The 17,265-nt window shown below is 28.5% G+C and overlaps 1 non-coding gene across 1 annotated transcript; it reads left to right on the top strand.

The window, feature by feature from the left end:
* The first annotated feature begins 3,777 nt into the window (after nt 1–3,777).
* On the top strand, nt 3,778–3,851 carry TRNAV-AAC. Its single transcript has one exon. It is a non-coding gene; the product is annotated as a tRNA-Val (tRNA).
* Nucleotides 3,852–17,265: the final 13,414 nt, after the last annotated feature.

The following is a 17,265-nucleotide window of genomic DNA, read 5'->3' as shown; positions in this document are numbered from 1 at the left end:
ATAAGGAATTCACTCCTTCCCTATTGTTAGGATAAGTAGATAAATTGTCACTTACGGGTTGATTTGGGGCTTAAACAATGTGGCGCCATACCCTCTCCTAGCCCAAGAGGGGTTCGGTTATAGTTGGACTATAACTAATTGTTCATTAGAGGGATCAATGGTACTTAAGGAATTAGATGTAACTATAGGGGTAAAGTGGTAATTTTAACCTAGCTGTACTTACAAGCAATTTGTGAAGGCTCAATGCACCGTTGATTGATTATATCCAATTGATATAGAAATATATCTATAGTGCGAAGAATGTAGTTGTCGGTTTTTAGTAGTGTGACCAACAGTTAATGAAGGTTGATTAATTTAATTAAAAAGTTTAATTAATTAATCAAGTATCATTAGAAATTCAATCTATAGGTCTATAAGGTCCCTTTGTTAGCTCAATAAGGATTAATGAGAATCAAATTAATGTTTAGGTTAATTTAAATTGTTCAAATTAATTAAAGGGAATTAATTATATACGATATAATTAATATAATTTATATGATACTTTAGAATATAAAGTTTTGATGAGAGAAATATATGAATATGATTCAAATATTAATTATATGAATGTGATTCAAATAAAAACTATAGGTTAAAATTAATATGAATATGATTCATATTAATTCTATAGGTTATATGAGGAGTAATAAACTATAGGTTATATTGTATATGATATAATATAAACTATAGGTTATATATTATATGTGATATAACATAGTTTGATATTTATATATATAATAAGTTAGTTAATATATATATTATTTTTATTAAAATTCATTAATTTTAATTTTAATTTAAATGAAAAAAAAGGAGGAAGTTATAACTCCCTCATATACATGAAATTTATAGAAAGAGGATAAACGTTTCATCTTCTTCATCTCCTTCCTTAAAACTCACTGTGAAAAATCTCTCAAGAAAAAAAATTAATTATGGGTTGCTGTGAACGTGAGATCGGGAGAAGGTGAATATTCGTGTTCTTGCTGTGATTCGAAGAGAATTCAAGAAGATAGTTTTCTTCAAGGATAAGTTTTTCAAATTCCCTATTTCCTCATAAAATCATAGTAGGTTGCATGCTTGATTATTATTAGTTTATCCTGTGTTTTTGTCATCTGTGTTCATTGTTCTGTGAAATGAAAATCGAGACACGATCGCATTAATTTTCTTCCACTTCGGGATATTCAAAATCCCTTTAATTTGTGTGAGATATTAGAGATTATCCATTAAACCCTAAAATTGATATCGAATCCTCTGATTTTTATCCCTATATGGACGAATATATTGATATTTGGCTAAACCATGTCATATTGCCCAAGCTCCAAGTTAAATCAAATAGACCTTGTAAGTTACAAGTCATTGATGTATATTGTTTGTACCATTTAGATGACTTCAGTTGAAAACAAATGAGCAAGTGTCAATTCTAAAGATTTCATTAATATTAAAACACATAAATATTATGACTTGAATTTTCACCCTCATTTTTCTTTTAAAAATTACATGTGTTGTTTTATATATATTAATGAATAATAAGCTTAATAAAAAGGAAAATATTAGGAAAGAAAATATAATTAGGCCATAATTTAAGTTAACATACATGATTGTTGTCTATTTATAATTATAATTATAATTTATATCCAAAAAATGGAAACTACCTCGATAATTTTCCAAACTCGAAAGGTATAATAATTCTGTGCTTAAATTAAAAGAAATTTAGGTCTTCACGTTTGAAATTTGTGGCTATCAATTCTCTAAACTCTTAAAAATGTATAATAAATCTCTGAATTTTTTTTTTCATCTAATTAAATCGTGAAATCCGGTCGAACAACAATTTTATTTTGAATTTATGTGTTTTAAAATGTATGCTTCTTTTCTCTCTTTTTCAATTATGATTTTTAAATTCTAAAACACACAAATATCACATTATCCGACTTAAATTCTCACTCTAAAAGTAATAATTTTATGCGCTTAAATCATAAGAAATTTAGATCTTGAATTTGAGGTTTGTGTTTATCAAATTTCTAAGCTTTTAAAAATGTTTAATAGATCTCGGAATTCTTAATTTTGTATTTAATAAATCATAAAATCTTATTTGATAACAATTTTGTTTTTAATTTTATATATTTTTTTCAATTTATATTTGTTTCCTCCAATTTTCTATACGATTTTCACTTTTGTTAAAAGAAACTCTTGAATTCCATGTCATAATCTAAAAATAAGAACAAGTTTTTGATAAATATATTTTTTTTAGTTTTCAAGATTCGACTTAGTTTTTTTAAAATATTAGTAGAAAATGGATAACAAAACATAGAAATTTATATGTGAAAGTAGTATTTATAAATTTAATTTATAATAATTAAAAACAAGAAATTAAACCGATATCAAACGAGACTTGAAGAAGGTTATTTATAAAGTCATAACCTAAACTGAAAAGACATGAAAAGAGGACTTTGATGGCCATAGACATTGTCCATATGCTTAAAAGACAATGAACTTTCTCAATCTTTCATTGCAACCAAAGACTTTTTCACATAGTTCTGAATTTGGGTAAGATATTGTTCTGATGGTCTTTAAAAAAAAAAACTCCATTTTTAAAGTCTTGATTTGATATAAAAACGTGTTACAAAATAACTTCTCAGTAAATGCTTAGACCGTGTTTGATAATGATTTCTTTTTTATTTATAATTATTTCTCGTGATTTTTTTGGTATGATTATTTTCATGAAAACTTGATTAACAAAAACTGTTGTTTATCTTTAAATTATTATTTTATAAATACATTCGAATTAGAGGTGTTCAAAAAATTCGATAATCCGAAAAAACTGATCGACCCAATCCAATCCGTGTGATTTAAGTTGGGTTATGGGTTGGGTTGGGTTCAAATAAATGAAAATTTTATGGGTTGGGTTGGTTCATGGGTTCACCTAATAAAACCCAAACCAATCTGAACCAAGCCGAATTTATTATTAACTTTAAAAAATATATTTTTTATTACTTATAACACAATTATTTATACGTATGTTGATTTTAATTTTATTTAATTTAAATATTTTTTGAATAATTTATTATTCAACAACTCTGAAATAGTCTCTTTTCACTTTAGAAAGAAAATTTTCACTATATAAATTGAAATTGAATTGTTAATCTTAATTCAATATATGAAAATAATTAAATTAGATTTTTATGTATTTACATTTTGCTTCTTAAATAAATGACCTGATTAACCCAAATCAACCCAACCCAACCCAAATATTTCATGGTTGGATTGGGTTGGGTTCTTTTTTTAATAAGGATTATTTAGGTTGAAAAAATTTACAGTCCGAACAATTGAGTTGGATCTAAAGAGTCTTTTAATCCAATCTAACTCAACTCATGAACACCCCTAATTCGAATACAAAAAATAGATCGTGTGCTTTTTTCTTGCATAAGAACTTGCTTTATATGGAAAGAAATATCATCAATCTTGACAGTAAGAGATGATTTCAATGGAAGCTTCATCGACCGTTGGATTGCTCGAAAAGACGATTTAGATCTTATGGCTACAGCTTGTTGGGCCATATGGATTGATAGAAATAATTTGAATAATGTTAAGGATTGGTTAAAATTTATTTATTTAAAATATTAAAATTTGACATACATAAAGATTGAAATTGGAAATTCATAAATATGAAAGACCGCATTATGGAAAAGTCCGAAGATTGCTGTAACTAATAAACATATATAATCTACGCCCGTCGACTTACCAACTGGTGTCGTGGTGTAGTTGGTTATCACGTCAGTCTAACACACTGAAGGTCTCCGGTTCGAATCCGGGCGACGCCATTCCTTGTTCTATTTATTTATTTATTTTCATTTAAAATTTAAGCCCAATAATAGGGTTACTAAATTGGGGTTATTCTTTTGTACGCTTTTTCTAGAAGATCGAATATCTCACATCCTATTTTTTATTTATGATATTTGAGTTTAGTATTTATTTAGTTTTTAAATTTAGAAAATGGTTCTAAAGGTTCTTTAGACCATTATTTGACTAACATATAATACATATAAGTTAAGTTAATTGTGTAATGTTAGAGTTTGTAAATTCATTAATTTAACGAATAGTTGGAGAATCAAGGTCCATATATATCATACCTGTTAAAGGTTGGGAAATTGCAATTGAGAGTTTTATTATGTGGTTTATTAAAAGTTTTTTTTAAATACAATTGGGAGTAGGAGGATTCGGGCCACAGATCTCTAGTTACTAACACACTTGTATGCTAATTGAGATATGCTCGTTGTTTATAAAATTTTTTGATAAACTAAGTTGCTTTATACTATTTATATTGTCTTCATTTCGTCCTTCCATTCATAACCAAATAAAATACTCTTACTTGGTTCTCGAAGGGTCGGAATGAAAACTCTTCCTTTCAAATATCAAATGATGACAAGAAATCTTTTCAAATCATTTTTAGATTTGGAAGCAATGAAAACTCTTCCTTCTAAATCTGAAAATGAGAGAAAGAAGAAAGGTGACGACAACAACAAAGAGAGAAGATGGAGACTGAAGAAATCACCTCACTACAAAATAATATCAAATTAATAAATTATCCTATTCAGTATCATATAACCAACAATATAATTATCGCGTCATTTTCTATTAATCAACTAACATTCCGATAATCATTTAGAACTAACTTTTAAAATTTTAGAGACTACAATGACCTTTTATAAAACTTCAAATACAAAGGACAAAGCCGAATCAAAACCATGTAGGTTCATATTGTCATTTTTATAAGTAATATATAAGATAATCAGAGTATATATTTTTTATTATTATGAACTTTTTTATAAATATTTAATATTCTATTAAATACAAATTTTCAGGACATTCTATTAAATACAATTGAATGTTTAATAAATGAAAAATTTATGAAAATTTAAAATTATGGCTAATTTTAGTATTTCTGGTACTTGTTGAAATGAATGAATTTTGCTTTCATTTTAATTTTACTGTCATTTGGCTGTTTGAAGAGCATTGAATATGTAGGCTGTCATTTAAAACTACATGTCGTTCAGATGTTAACCTAACAAATCTTTTCAAGTGGGCCCGGTAGCCTAGATGCCCAAATACATATTTCTAGTTTGCTTTTTTTTTTTTTTTAAATAGAAAAAAACATATATCTAACGGGGTGTTTGACAACCAAGTAGAGTTAGGTTGAATTGATATTTTTTACCAACTCATTGTTTGACAACAAACTTTAAATGTCGGTGGGTTGAGTTGGTATTTTTTACCAACTCATTGTTTGACAACAAACTTTAATTGTCGGTGGGTTGAGTTGGTTATTTTACCAACTTACCCCAATTCTCCCCAATTCTCTCTCCCTACCACACTCCAATGACATACTCCGATAACCACCTTCGGGTGACCAACTTCGACGACCAAATTCGAGTTCCAACAACCACCTCCGACAACCAATTTCGACAACCACCTTGGTTAAAAAAAAATCTTTGGCTTCCACATTCGCACGACCAATTTCAACGAAGAACTTCGGGTTCCACCAACCACCTTCAACGATAACTCTAGCAACTAACTCCAACGACTACCTTTGCACAAGCAACTTTGGCGACATACTCTACCTATCACCTTCATGTGCCCAACTTCGACGACCACTGATAAAAATAAAACAGTGGGTTTAATTACCCACCATTTTATCACTCTCACTCTCACCCGTTTTCCCACGTGTTTTTTTTACTCTCCAACTCCCTCAATTACTTTGTTATTTCTCTCTCTCTCATGCTCTCTTCACATTTACTCCCCTTCTATCATTTTCTCTCTTCTTTCGTCGTCTGGTTCGTCTTTCTCATTTTCTCTCTTTTTTCTCTGTTTGACTCGTATGGGCTTTATTTTCCTTTTTCTTTCTCAACTCCTTCTTTTTCTTTTTTGATTTTCTTTCTATGGCTATTCTTTTAGATCTAATTATTCTTCTTCTATTTCATTGTTTTCTTAGATCTAAAAAATATTACATACAACGTCCTATTATTGTTTCACTAAACAAAAGTTCAACGATATGTTTTAAACAACCTATCTCTTGATGTTTTCAAATATTACATAATCCTGATGAAATAGTGGAATTTAAAATTATAGCTCAAGTTTTTTTTTTTTAAAAAAAAAAATAGTTTGTATACTGATATGTAACATAATAGTAGAAAAAATAGACATCAATATTTCTAAATCATTTCATTGATTTTAGAAAAAGGTAAATCCATATTCCACAAATTGGTCAAAAAAAGACTATTAGTTGGTTTTATGATTTAAATTATAAGATTTTAGTTTTTTTAGGATTAACATTTAAGTGTCATCTCTTCTATCTAAAACAATGTCATTCATTTGATGGTATTAATCCTTTCAGTTCTTTTTAATTTTTACGATAATTAATGATTAAGTTGGGGTTTTAATGGAATAATCACTTCTATTTGAGTGTTTAAAAAATTGAATTCAAAATATGTGTATAGTTGAAAATTAAAATAAAAAATAACAAAAAACAAAAACAAAATCAATTTCATTTACAAAAACCGCACCATATACCCCAACCCAACTCAACTCAACTCTACATCCAAATACAAACAATAATTATCAACTCAATTCAACTTTGTACACCAAACATAGACAATGTAACTCTCCATATAATAATTACCATCTCAACTCAACTCAATTCTCTGCTTTTATCGCACATTGAATTCCCCCTAAGGGTGTGTTTGGGGGCTCAATATGAGTTTTAAACTCAGTGAGATCCTATATCATCTCAATGTTGGGGGCCCGTTTTTATATTTCACCAATTTGAAATATCCAGTTCAATGGTTTGCAAACAATAATGGGAATTTGGAGGAGTGTTTCATATGTCCCCCTTCCCTCACTCACTCGTCTCTCCTTCTCCCTTTTCTCAGATATCTCCTTTTCCCTCTCCCCTCACTCACACGTCTGTTCGTCTCCCCTTTCACGCTGTGAATCCTTCATTCGTTTCCTTTAGATCTCCTTCTCCCCTTTCTCCCCTCACATCTCTCTCAACATCATTTGAAACCCTAGTCATTTCAATCTTCTCCTCAATCCGCTTTCGTATGTCACCGTTTCATCTTCCCGCTTTTCATATTTGTTCGTCTCTTCTTTCACGCATGTGAATCCCTCTCAAAACTCATCCTTCCGATCTCGAATTTGCCCTTTCCCTCCTCTGTTTTTCCTCAAATCTCCTTCTTCCCTTTCCCTCTCACGTCTCTCTTAACCATCGTATGAAACCCTAACCGCTTCAATCTTCTCCTTAATCTCGCCCTCAACCCGCTTTCGTATGTCATCGTTTCATCTTCCCACTTTCGTAAGTCATAGATATGTTTTTTCTTCACAGATTTGTTGTTTTCTCACAGATCTAGTGTTTTCCCTTTTTTCCCCTCGCCACTTCAATCTCGGCCTCAACCATGTCCTTGCCACTTTTAACGATCCTTCATTCACCCATAACCCGTTGTACGACTTATTTTTGGTCCTTGGTGTTGCTTTGGTTATCGGTCGTTGAATGCATGACAGGGACTGGTTGAAGGAATTGTAGCTTGGTGGGGGAGAACATTGTCCACTTCAGGTTCGTTTTCTAAACCCTAGATCGGTTAATGATGAGTCTCTGTTTTGTTTCTCCTGAAATTTTCAATTTCATGCCTTGATCCTTTGTTTTGTGTATTTGATTTTCATGCCATGATTAATTTTTCTAAACATATTTTGTATATTTCATGTTCTGTATATTCATTTTCCAAACATGTTCTGTGTATTTCATGTTCTAAACATGTTCTGTGTATTTGATCCTTGATCCTCTGTTCTGTGTACTCTGTATTATGTGATTTGTTTCATTTTTAATTTTGGGTCTTTTTCTCTGTCTTTCCCTTCAAATTTTCATTTTCATGCCTTCATTCTTTGTTGTTCTGTGTATTTGATTTTTTAGCCATGTTTAATTTACCCACTAATTCTCTATTTTGTATCTTGTTGTTCTAATCTTAATGCCCCATTGAATCTTGAATTGTGTTAGTCCTAGTTATTAATTTTTTTTTGCATGTTTTCAATATTATGCATTATTAATTACTTCATTTACTAAACTGCCCACCAACTTTATTAATGACTATTCTGATTGTTTGCTGATTTTATTCCATTTGCATATTTCCACTACCCATTCAACCACTTCATTAATGACTCAATCAACTTATTAATTGGATTTGAGTTCATTTACATGATGTGAATTTAATTCTGAGGCCCATCACATTATTTTTTTTTTAATATTTGTTGGGGCTGTTATTAATGTTCAACAACCACCCCTCTTCCTATATAACAATTTTGGTCATTCTCTATTTGGAGCTTTCATTATCTTAGATTTAGTTTGTCAATCTGGTGAGTTGTTTAATTTGATTTCTTCTTCTCTACTTTCTATTCTTTGGTTATGTTATTTTCATATTATTAACTTCCTAACTTTTGGTTCTTTGGTGGGTAGTAGGGTGCCCCATTGTGTTTTGATCTGGCAACCCGTGGACTCTCCATCCAAATACTACTTCATAAAAGTTACATAGGTACTTCTCCATTCCATCTAGTTCTCTTCCTACATTTTAAGTATTTGTAGATTTTTTTCTAACTTCTGTTTTTTGTTTTCTTATGCAGCCAAAACTAATAGGAACATTCAATTAGTTTGTGGTTAGTGTGTTACTTTATATATATATATATTCCTCTATATTCAATTTTAGTTTTTTTTTTTTTTTAAATTGATATCAATTAATTTGGGGTTTTAGAATTTTATAATAGGGTTCAACAATTGAGTTTCCAATTTATTTTTTTTTTTTTTTTTTGCGCCTCATTGAAGTTGGTGTGTCTCATTGTGTACACGGACTGTTTGACATTTTTTGGTATTATTGACAGTTTATTAATTTTTTACTATTTGACAATTTTTTGTGTTTTCAAATTTTGGTGTGATAGACTGTTTATTGTTTTTAAATTTTAGATGCTACCCGTAATTGTAATACCTAAATTGACCTTGGATAATTTGATTTTATAAATTCAAATTAACGTTATGGCTTTTTTTTAATGGAAGTTATCCAATCGTTAAAATTACATTAATTATTATTATTAATAATCTAAATTAAATCATATCTTTGATATAATAATTGTTTATACTCTTTAATATGATTTTTTATATTATTTAATCATTTGTAATTATTTTAGTATAAATTATCAATATACAAATTATGGTCAATTATCACTATTCTAATCAATTTATTCAATTTTAGTAATTAATATAATCTTATTTAATTAAAAAAATTTTGAAACATTTTTTAAACCATCCTCTATAATATAATCATGTCTTTAATTAATTAACTATTCATATAATCATATCTTTAATTAAGTAATTATTCATTTTAGTTGCACCATGTAAATTATTGAATTAAAAATAGTCTTTGAAATGTTTCCTTCCCAGTAAAGTTTTGAAACTAATATGGACTTTTGACCAACTATGACTTATGCAACAACTTGATCAATTTATGAAAAGAATAATAAAAATGTAAATTATAGATTTTTAATATAATTCAAATGTAAATTCTTACTTTTTTTTATATGGATTTAAGGATGAGATGATTAATTTACCAATCTACTAGTTAAACTATTGAATAACTCATGAAGTTGTAGTAATGTATTTCAATTCAGACTCATCCCAGATAAAATTATTTTTCCTTTTGTATCCTAGGGATTTAGGTTTCTATCTCAATATATGGAAAATGAAAAGTCTTTACTCTCCTTTCAATCATCACCACATCCCACGACAACTATTCCTAATGTTGGCCCTATTACTGAATGACCATCGTATTATTTTTTGTAAGTTGGTTTGTTATTATTTTTTGTAACTTCCTCTAGTCTCTTATTCCATAGGTATCATATATTTGTTGATTTTTTGTGACATGTACAAATGACTCGTGACATGTGCCCTTAGAAATGGATGCAAATTTTTCTAAGCAAGTTGTAAAATGATCATGTATAAAGCCATCAAATTATGTAAAACCTTTTGAGGTGAATGAATTTAATGAATTTCATATCCAGTCTATTTTTTTTTTTAACTAGTGGAATGAATTTAATGAATTTCATGTCCGGTTTAAATTAACACTATTTTGTAAAACTATTTGACTTTCGTTGATGAGAAGTTTGGAATGAATAATATAAAATTGAACTGTATATCATATCTTGAGATTGGAAAAAAAAATGCAATCAAAGTCTTATTCAAAATAGGATGGATACAATAATTGGAATATAAGATTTTTTTTTTTTTTAAAATAATGTTCATACAAGCAAATTATTATAGAGTACAAAAACTGAACCAAATAGCACTGACATATGAACTCTGCACACCCAAACACAGACATGTAAACTCAGACATAACAACTCTGCACACCCAAACACAGACATATGAACTCAGACATAACAACTCTATACACTCAAACACAGACATAACAACTCTACACAACACTCAAACACAGACATAACAACTCTACACACCCAAACACAGACATATATCAATTCAGACATAACAACTCTGTGCACCCAAACATAGACATCAGAACTCCCGAGACATTAGAACTCCCCATATCCTATATCATCTCAGTGCCTCAAACAACCCCTAAGTTATTTTTTTCACAATATTTTGGACTTTTTTTATTTTTATAATAACAAAAATTTTATAAAATAATTATATTTTTTTTCAACTATTGTGGTGTTATTCTATCCACTAGTTATATTAGGATATACGAATAATTAATGGTGTATTTGAAATACATTTGTCATTTGTAAAAAATTCTAAATGTTTGGCAACCATTAAAAATGCATTTTAGAAAATTGAGTTTATAAAATATGGTTTAGGATAAACACTTGAAATCAAGTTTAAGATAAACACTTGAAATCAACTTTAAGATAGATGAATTTTGAGTTTTTAATAGGTAATCTCTCTCTAATTTGTATGAGAAGCTCTTACCACGACCACTAGCGAACTCCAGCCATAACCTTCGACAATCACCACCGTCCAACCTTTGGCCACCATCTCCGTTCAACTTTCGACCAGCACTTTTCTTGACAGTTGCTGACAAACCTCTACCCACCACCTCCTCCGGCGGTCGTCGTCAGTCAACTCTGACCATTACCACCATTGATAAAATCTTTTATAAAAATTTGATATTAATAAAAACACTTTTGATAAATAGTTACCAAACATATGTGTATTTTTATTTTAAATAATTTTTATCAAAAATATTAAATGAAAACGGATTTTTGAAAAACACTTTTTTCTAAGTCATTCCAAACATGTCCTAAGAAGATTTATTACATCTATCTAATAGCATAGACTAAATTCATTTGCTCTAAGTAACATTAATTAATTCATGTAACATCAAGCTGAATAAACATAAATTAGGAGAGAGAATTCATCGATAATACATGTACCAGAGCGACGCAACAATTTTTTCATTAGTAGTGGCAATAATTCGAAACATAGCTCAACTAATTTGGATATACATTTTCCACCAAGAAAAAAAAACCTTTTAAGACTTCATATTTTTTATATTCTCGACAATAATTATAACAATTATCTTCCTTGTTCACTCCGCCCTCAAATTTTATTTTATTTTATTTTATATTTTTTTTGATATGGATATATGTTGAGTTTTGACAAAATATTAGAAGTACAATTATCTTACATTAGAAAAGTTTAAGTGATAGACTCACAAAACTATAAAAGGAGTTTATGCTTTTAGTTTCAGATCATCCCAGTTAGAGATATTTTAAAACTTTGGTATGTTAACTCTAGTTAAATTTTCTTTTGCATTCTCTAATTTGAAAGTGAGATTGGGTGCGCAGAGTATGAAAACTTTGAGAGAGTGTTCTTGTAATTGAGATTAGGGAGAAAAATGTTGTATGATTAACAAATTTCTTATGATAGATTTCTTTGGTATGTGATTTTTTTCTGGGTTGGTAGCTTTCCATGTAATTCTTGTGTTTTTTATTTTATTGCTTTCTTCTGCTTATTTTTGTTAGAAAGTTTTTTCGAACAATGTATGCCATATTTAGCAATGCTACATTTAAATTAATATTTTTAGAGGATAAAAAACTATCGACTTTTAGAACTACCATTGATATCTTATACTTAGGTCATTGAGACCCATGAATGCATAGCAATTTTTTGGCATCCTCTACATCAAAGCAATGGGATGTGGTTACTATTTTTCATAACCATTGGTGGGACTGACTGACTCCAAAATTGAATTTATGGGACAGCCTGTCCCCATTGTTTTTTAATGTTCACATTTTATTTTCATAAATTTTCTTCCCCACTCTCACCTGCCCCCTCTCAATTTTCTATTGTAAGGGTGATTTTCTTTCTTTCTTTTTCTTTCTTTTTTTTTCATTTCTATTTACAATTCTTGGACTTAAAATTTTGAAAATGATGCAAGTTATGTATTGATGTTTACAGTTGAATTTTGATTTATTTTGATTTTGAACTTTTAATTTTAGTTTGTTTTTAGAGAATATATTAAAATGATCGCTTTTTAAAATTTCAATAATCAAAGTATACATTTCAAAAGTACAAAATTCAAAATAAATCAAAGTTAAAATTACAAATATCAAACTATTGTACAAAAATTACAAAATATATTTTAAAAATTATCACAAATATATAAACTTATCTTAATAACAAATTTTCAACTTATTTTGAAATTGTGAAAAAGTTGTTTGATGTTAGGATGATCTTCTAGAACTATCCATTGATATTAATACTCTATTGTTGATCTTATTGACATTTATGTTGACATTGACATTTAAAACTTGTTGTTTATACTATTAGTTTTAATTTTCTTAACGTATCTAAAAGTAAAATAAATCTTATGTACTTGAGTTAAAATCCCCTATATTCATTATCAGTTTTAAATTATGTAGCATAAAATTTTCTAGTAAATTTGAGTACAACAAAATTGATTAAAGTAACCTTAACATTATTACTTTTATTAGTTGGAATCTATTCCTTTATTATTATTATTATTTTGGTATGAGTAGCAAAACTCTAAAAATAATTAAGTTGAATTTTCTTTTTAATAATCATGTGCACGATGAATCAATAAATAATAAAGATATATATTTTCAATCAATAGGTCAAATATTAAATATTATGTGGTTGTGTAAAGTAAAAGGAGGGGGAGAAAGTTTAACATTTTTTAGTTTTATTTGAAAATTTTAAATGTAAAATTTAATGTTGTGGTTTTCTTTGAAATAGAAAGAAAAAAGTGATGGTAATAATAAGATAAATAAATAAATAACCGAGGTGCATAGAGGGGGTGTAATGGAGAAATGAACATGATGGAATTGATTAACAATAATACTAATTTATTTATTAAAAAATATATAGAAAAAGAAGATTAATTGTTTATTGATTAAAAATTAGAAGAGAGGTTCTGAATTTGAAATATTTAAAGAGGAATAGTGCAGACTCGTGATACAAAGTGTGTCCATCAATATTTGGGAAATGTAAGATGCCATTTTTCTATTTCCAATAAATGGCTTCCATTTCTTTAACCAAATCTACATCATTGTTTGCTCAGTCTTAGACATTTGCATCCTAAACTAAACTAACCCAAAAAATAAATAAATAAATAAAAATAAAATAAAAGGCTTATTTGGAATGAAAAGAGAAAAAAAGTATATTTAAGAAAAAAAAAAAAAATTTAAATTTTTTTTTTTGATAAAATCGGTTTAAAATACACTTTGAAAGTATTTCAAAAGTTATATTGAGTGGTTATCAAATATTTTAATTTTTTCTAAAATGACTTATTTTCGAAATTAAACACTTCAAAAATTGAACCTAACACACCCTAATTTTGTTGATGGTTATTCAAGATAAGGCTCAAAGTTCATGTGCAGGTACAAACTCATGGTACCTAGAGGAGACATAGAGGAATGTATGTTGCAAAAGGGAAACGTCAATTAATGTCTTGGGGACTTTGGACAACCAACTGAACCGATAAATATATACCACTCGAAAAATTATCGAGTTGCACTCGTATGACACCCTACCACCTCAAGCACTATAAACAACCATGGCATTGTCAGCATTACGCGTTACCAAAGACAAGTATTCGAGGAAGGACTTATAAATAGTCTGCTTAACTGAACTATACATTATCTACTAATTTAGGCATTAGAGTGTGATAGACTTGATATCACGCTGTTGAGAAGATCTCTTATGCATGTTAGCTAGGAACAACTCAAGACCATATAAAAAAAAGAAAAGAAAGAAGAAGTCGAAAGCCAAGTGTACGTGAGGCTTGTAGTGACATAACGAGATGCGTCGACAAATGTCTTAATTTAATTTATTTGAGTCCAACATTTATAATAAATAACAAATTTTCTAGTTTTAGTTTGAAATAGTTTATTTAATCAATATAATTCCAAATCATAAATTTAATTTAGTTAAATTATTTTATTATTATTATTATCGACATAAAAACTCAATTTTATATAACAAACAAACATCTGAAGCGGGCCTGAGGACTTGAGTATGAGGATCGCGCGTGATTCTGCTCCTTTTAGGAGCTCTAGTTTTACCCTACTCTCGCTTTTGTTACTTTTTCTTTTTTGTACTCACCCAAAATAATAATTAATAATTAAATAGTTAATTAAAATCTTTCTGACTTCTACTTCTAACTTCATTAATAATGAATAAATTAACTTGTAGCTTTGTCATTTTCTTCTAGATCCTATAGATATTAGTAATAGGCCTTTTCTTCTACTATTTTGTCTCTTATTTTCGAGAGGGATTGATGTTTGGTGTTTGGACGTCGGTGGTTTTTTGTTTTATTTATCTATACTTAAAAAAATCCTCATATTTCTTTAGCTAAGGTGAGATTAGTTTAATAATAACTGACATGCAATCTTCTAGTTGAAGGTTTGATTTGCATTTCCATATTTTTTTTATTAAGAAAAAAAAACCTCTTCATGCTATTGCCCAAAGTGAGCAAAATAATCAGCATCCAAAGAAATTAAAATTATCTAATATTTCTCTCAAAACTTGCAATTTTATGTCCAATATGATATATTGACTCTATTAACAATGATAAAATTGAATTTTGTGTCTCATATATGTGAATTCTTAAAAAAAATATTTATATATAAAAAATTTATTAGACAAAAAATTAAAAATTCAGAACATATATTACTCTAGGGGTGGGACTTTATTAAGCATGAAAGTGATTAAAAAAAAAAAAAAAAAAAGAAGCATAAAAGTGGAAGCTTAGGAAGATATTGGATGTTTTTTCTTACAATTCAAAGATCTATTATATATTATGCCATAAAAGTTCATGAACTAAATTCTATAGTTTGAAAAAAAGGAAGATAACTCCATGGTTAATATTTTTTTTTTTTTTAAACAATGGTTAAAACATCTTTTTAACACCTAAAGGTTAATAACTTACTCGTTTCGTTTATCGTTAGAATAACACTGGTTTAAATATCGTTACTGTATTTTGGCAATATTTATTTAAGTCCAACTAATGTGATTACGATTTACATTTGATCTTATTGGCTTAAGGTTGTTGTATGGAATTGTTGTCTCTACAAAATACTTTTCTTATGTGAAATATTTTGTCTACACTATTTTGCAGATCTTTTCCTTATCCGTGCGCAAGTACTTTTGGAGGTTAGGATTGGTCTTCATTGCATCCACTGTGTATATACAAAGACACTTAGTCTTTGTTTGAGGGTTGGTTGTTTTAACAAAAGATTTGGAGTGTTGTTAGTCTTGTGAAACTTTGATCACAAGTGTATTCTTTGTCAGTCTTTTGGAGTTGTGAAGATTGTGTTGTAGTAAGGTTAGAGATATACTCCAAGTCGTTGATATGCTTCATTAATAATCTTCTTGAGAAGGGATCTGCAAACTTAGGGGAGCCTAGGCTCATCAAGTGAAGTGATATTTATTTAAAGGGAAAGATAAGCTGCAAGTGAGCAGGAGTCTCATGATTTAAGGGGAACTTAAGTCTTACCGAGAGGGAGTCTTTGTTAGGAGGAGCTTGAGACATTCGTTACTAATATCATTACTTAGAGAGAGTTTAAGTATCTGAAAATCTCTTATCTAGAGGGAGCCTAGGTGTACGATTAAGTAGTTGAGCTTTACAAAGGTCACTATATTAGAGTAGACAAATACAGTAAATACTATGTTGTAATTGCTTAACATTTGTATTAGTGAAGTTATCTTTCCACGTGCATACTATCCCCCAAACGTAGGTGTTAATTACCAAACTGGATTAACAATTTCTAATTTTTTTTTTCATATTTCTATTTGTTAATTATTATGTGACTTGCCATGATGTAGTCTGTAATACCTTTGATCGTGTAATAGATACTTCCATACTATTTTCAAATATTATTATAATTAATCTATTCTCGTTTTTTCAAGCAAGCAACACAACAACTAACCAAGCCTAACGTCCCTCAACAAAGATGGGAATAAAAGCTTATTTCGTTAGTTCTTATTATAAAAACTTGTTTCGTTAGCTCGTTTGACTTGCATTTTTTAAATAATTTTTTTTTTTAAAAAAAAAAAAAAAATTCTTTACTAGCATTACCAAATTTTTTTCTATATTTTTTTTTTTTCTCTTTTCACCATCTTTTTTCTATTGCTCTCTGTATTTTCCTTTGGCTTTGAGCCGAATTCATGAAGCCCTTATAAAGCTTCAAGTTTTTCATTCTAAAAATTGAAAGGAGTTTTTAGAGAAAAACCAAAGTTAGAAATATTAACTCCAAGAACCAAATAAATGTAATAAAGCTCAAAAGTAAAATCGTAATATTTTGTATTTCAAGGGACTAAATTGAAATCAAGTTCAAAACTTAAGAACTAAAAATGTAATATTTTGAAATTTATGACTAAATGGAATGTATTAGAACTAAACCCAAAATCTAGAGATCAAATATGTATTTTTTCCCAAAAAAAAAAGGGATTAATATCAATTTACACCCCTGAACTTTGGGGTTGTATCAATTTAAATCATAAACTAATAATTATATCAATTTAAACATTGAATTTTCATAAGTGTATCAATTAAAACCTTGAAATTTAATAAGTGTGTTAATTTAAACCCTAAATTATGTTTTATTTGAATACACTTGTGAAAGTTTAGGGTTTAAATTGTTATATTTATAAAAATTCAGAATTTA

The sequence above is a fragment of the Benincasa hispida genome, chromosome 3, assembly GCF_009727055.1.
Source record: "Benincasa hispida cultivar B227 chromosome 3, ASM972705v1, whole genome shotgun sequence".
Lineage (NCBI taxonomy): Eukaryota > Viridiplantae > Streptophyta > Magnoliopsida > Cucurbitales > Cucurbitaceae > Benincasa > Benincasa hispida.
This window is presented reverse-complemented; position numbering and strand designations above follow the sequence as displayed.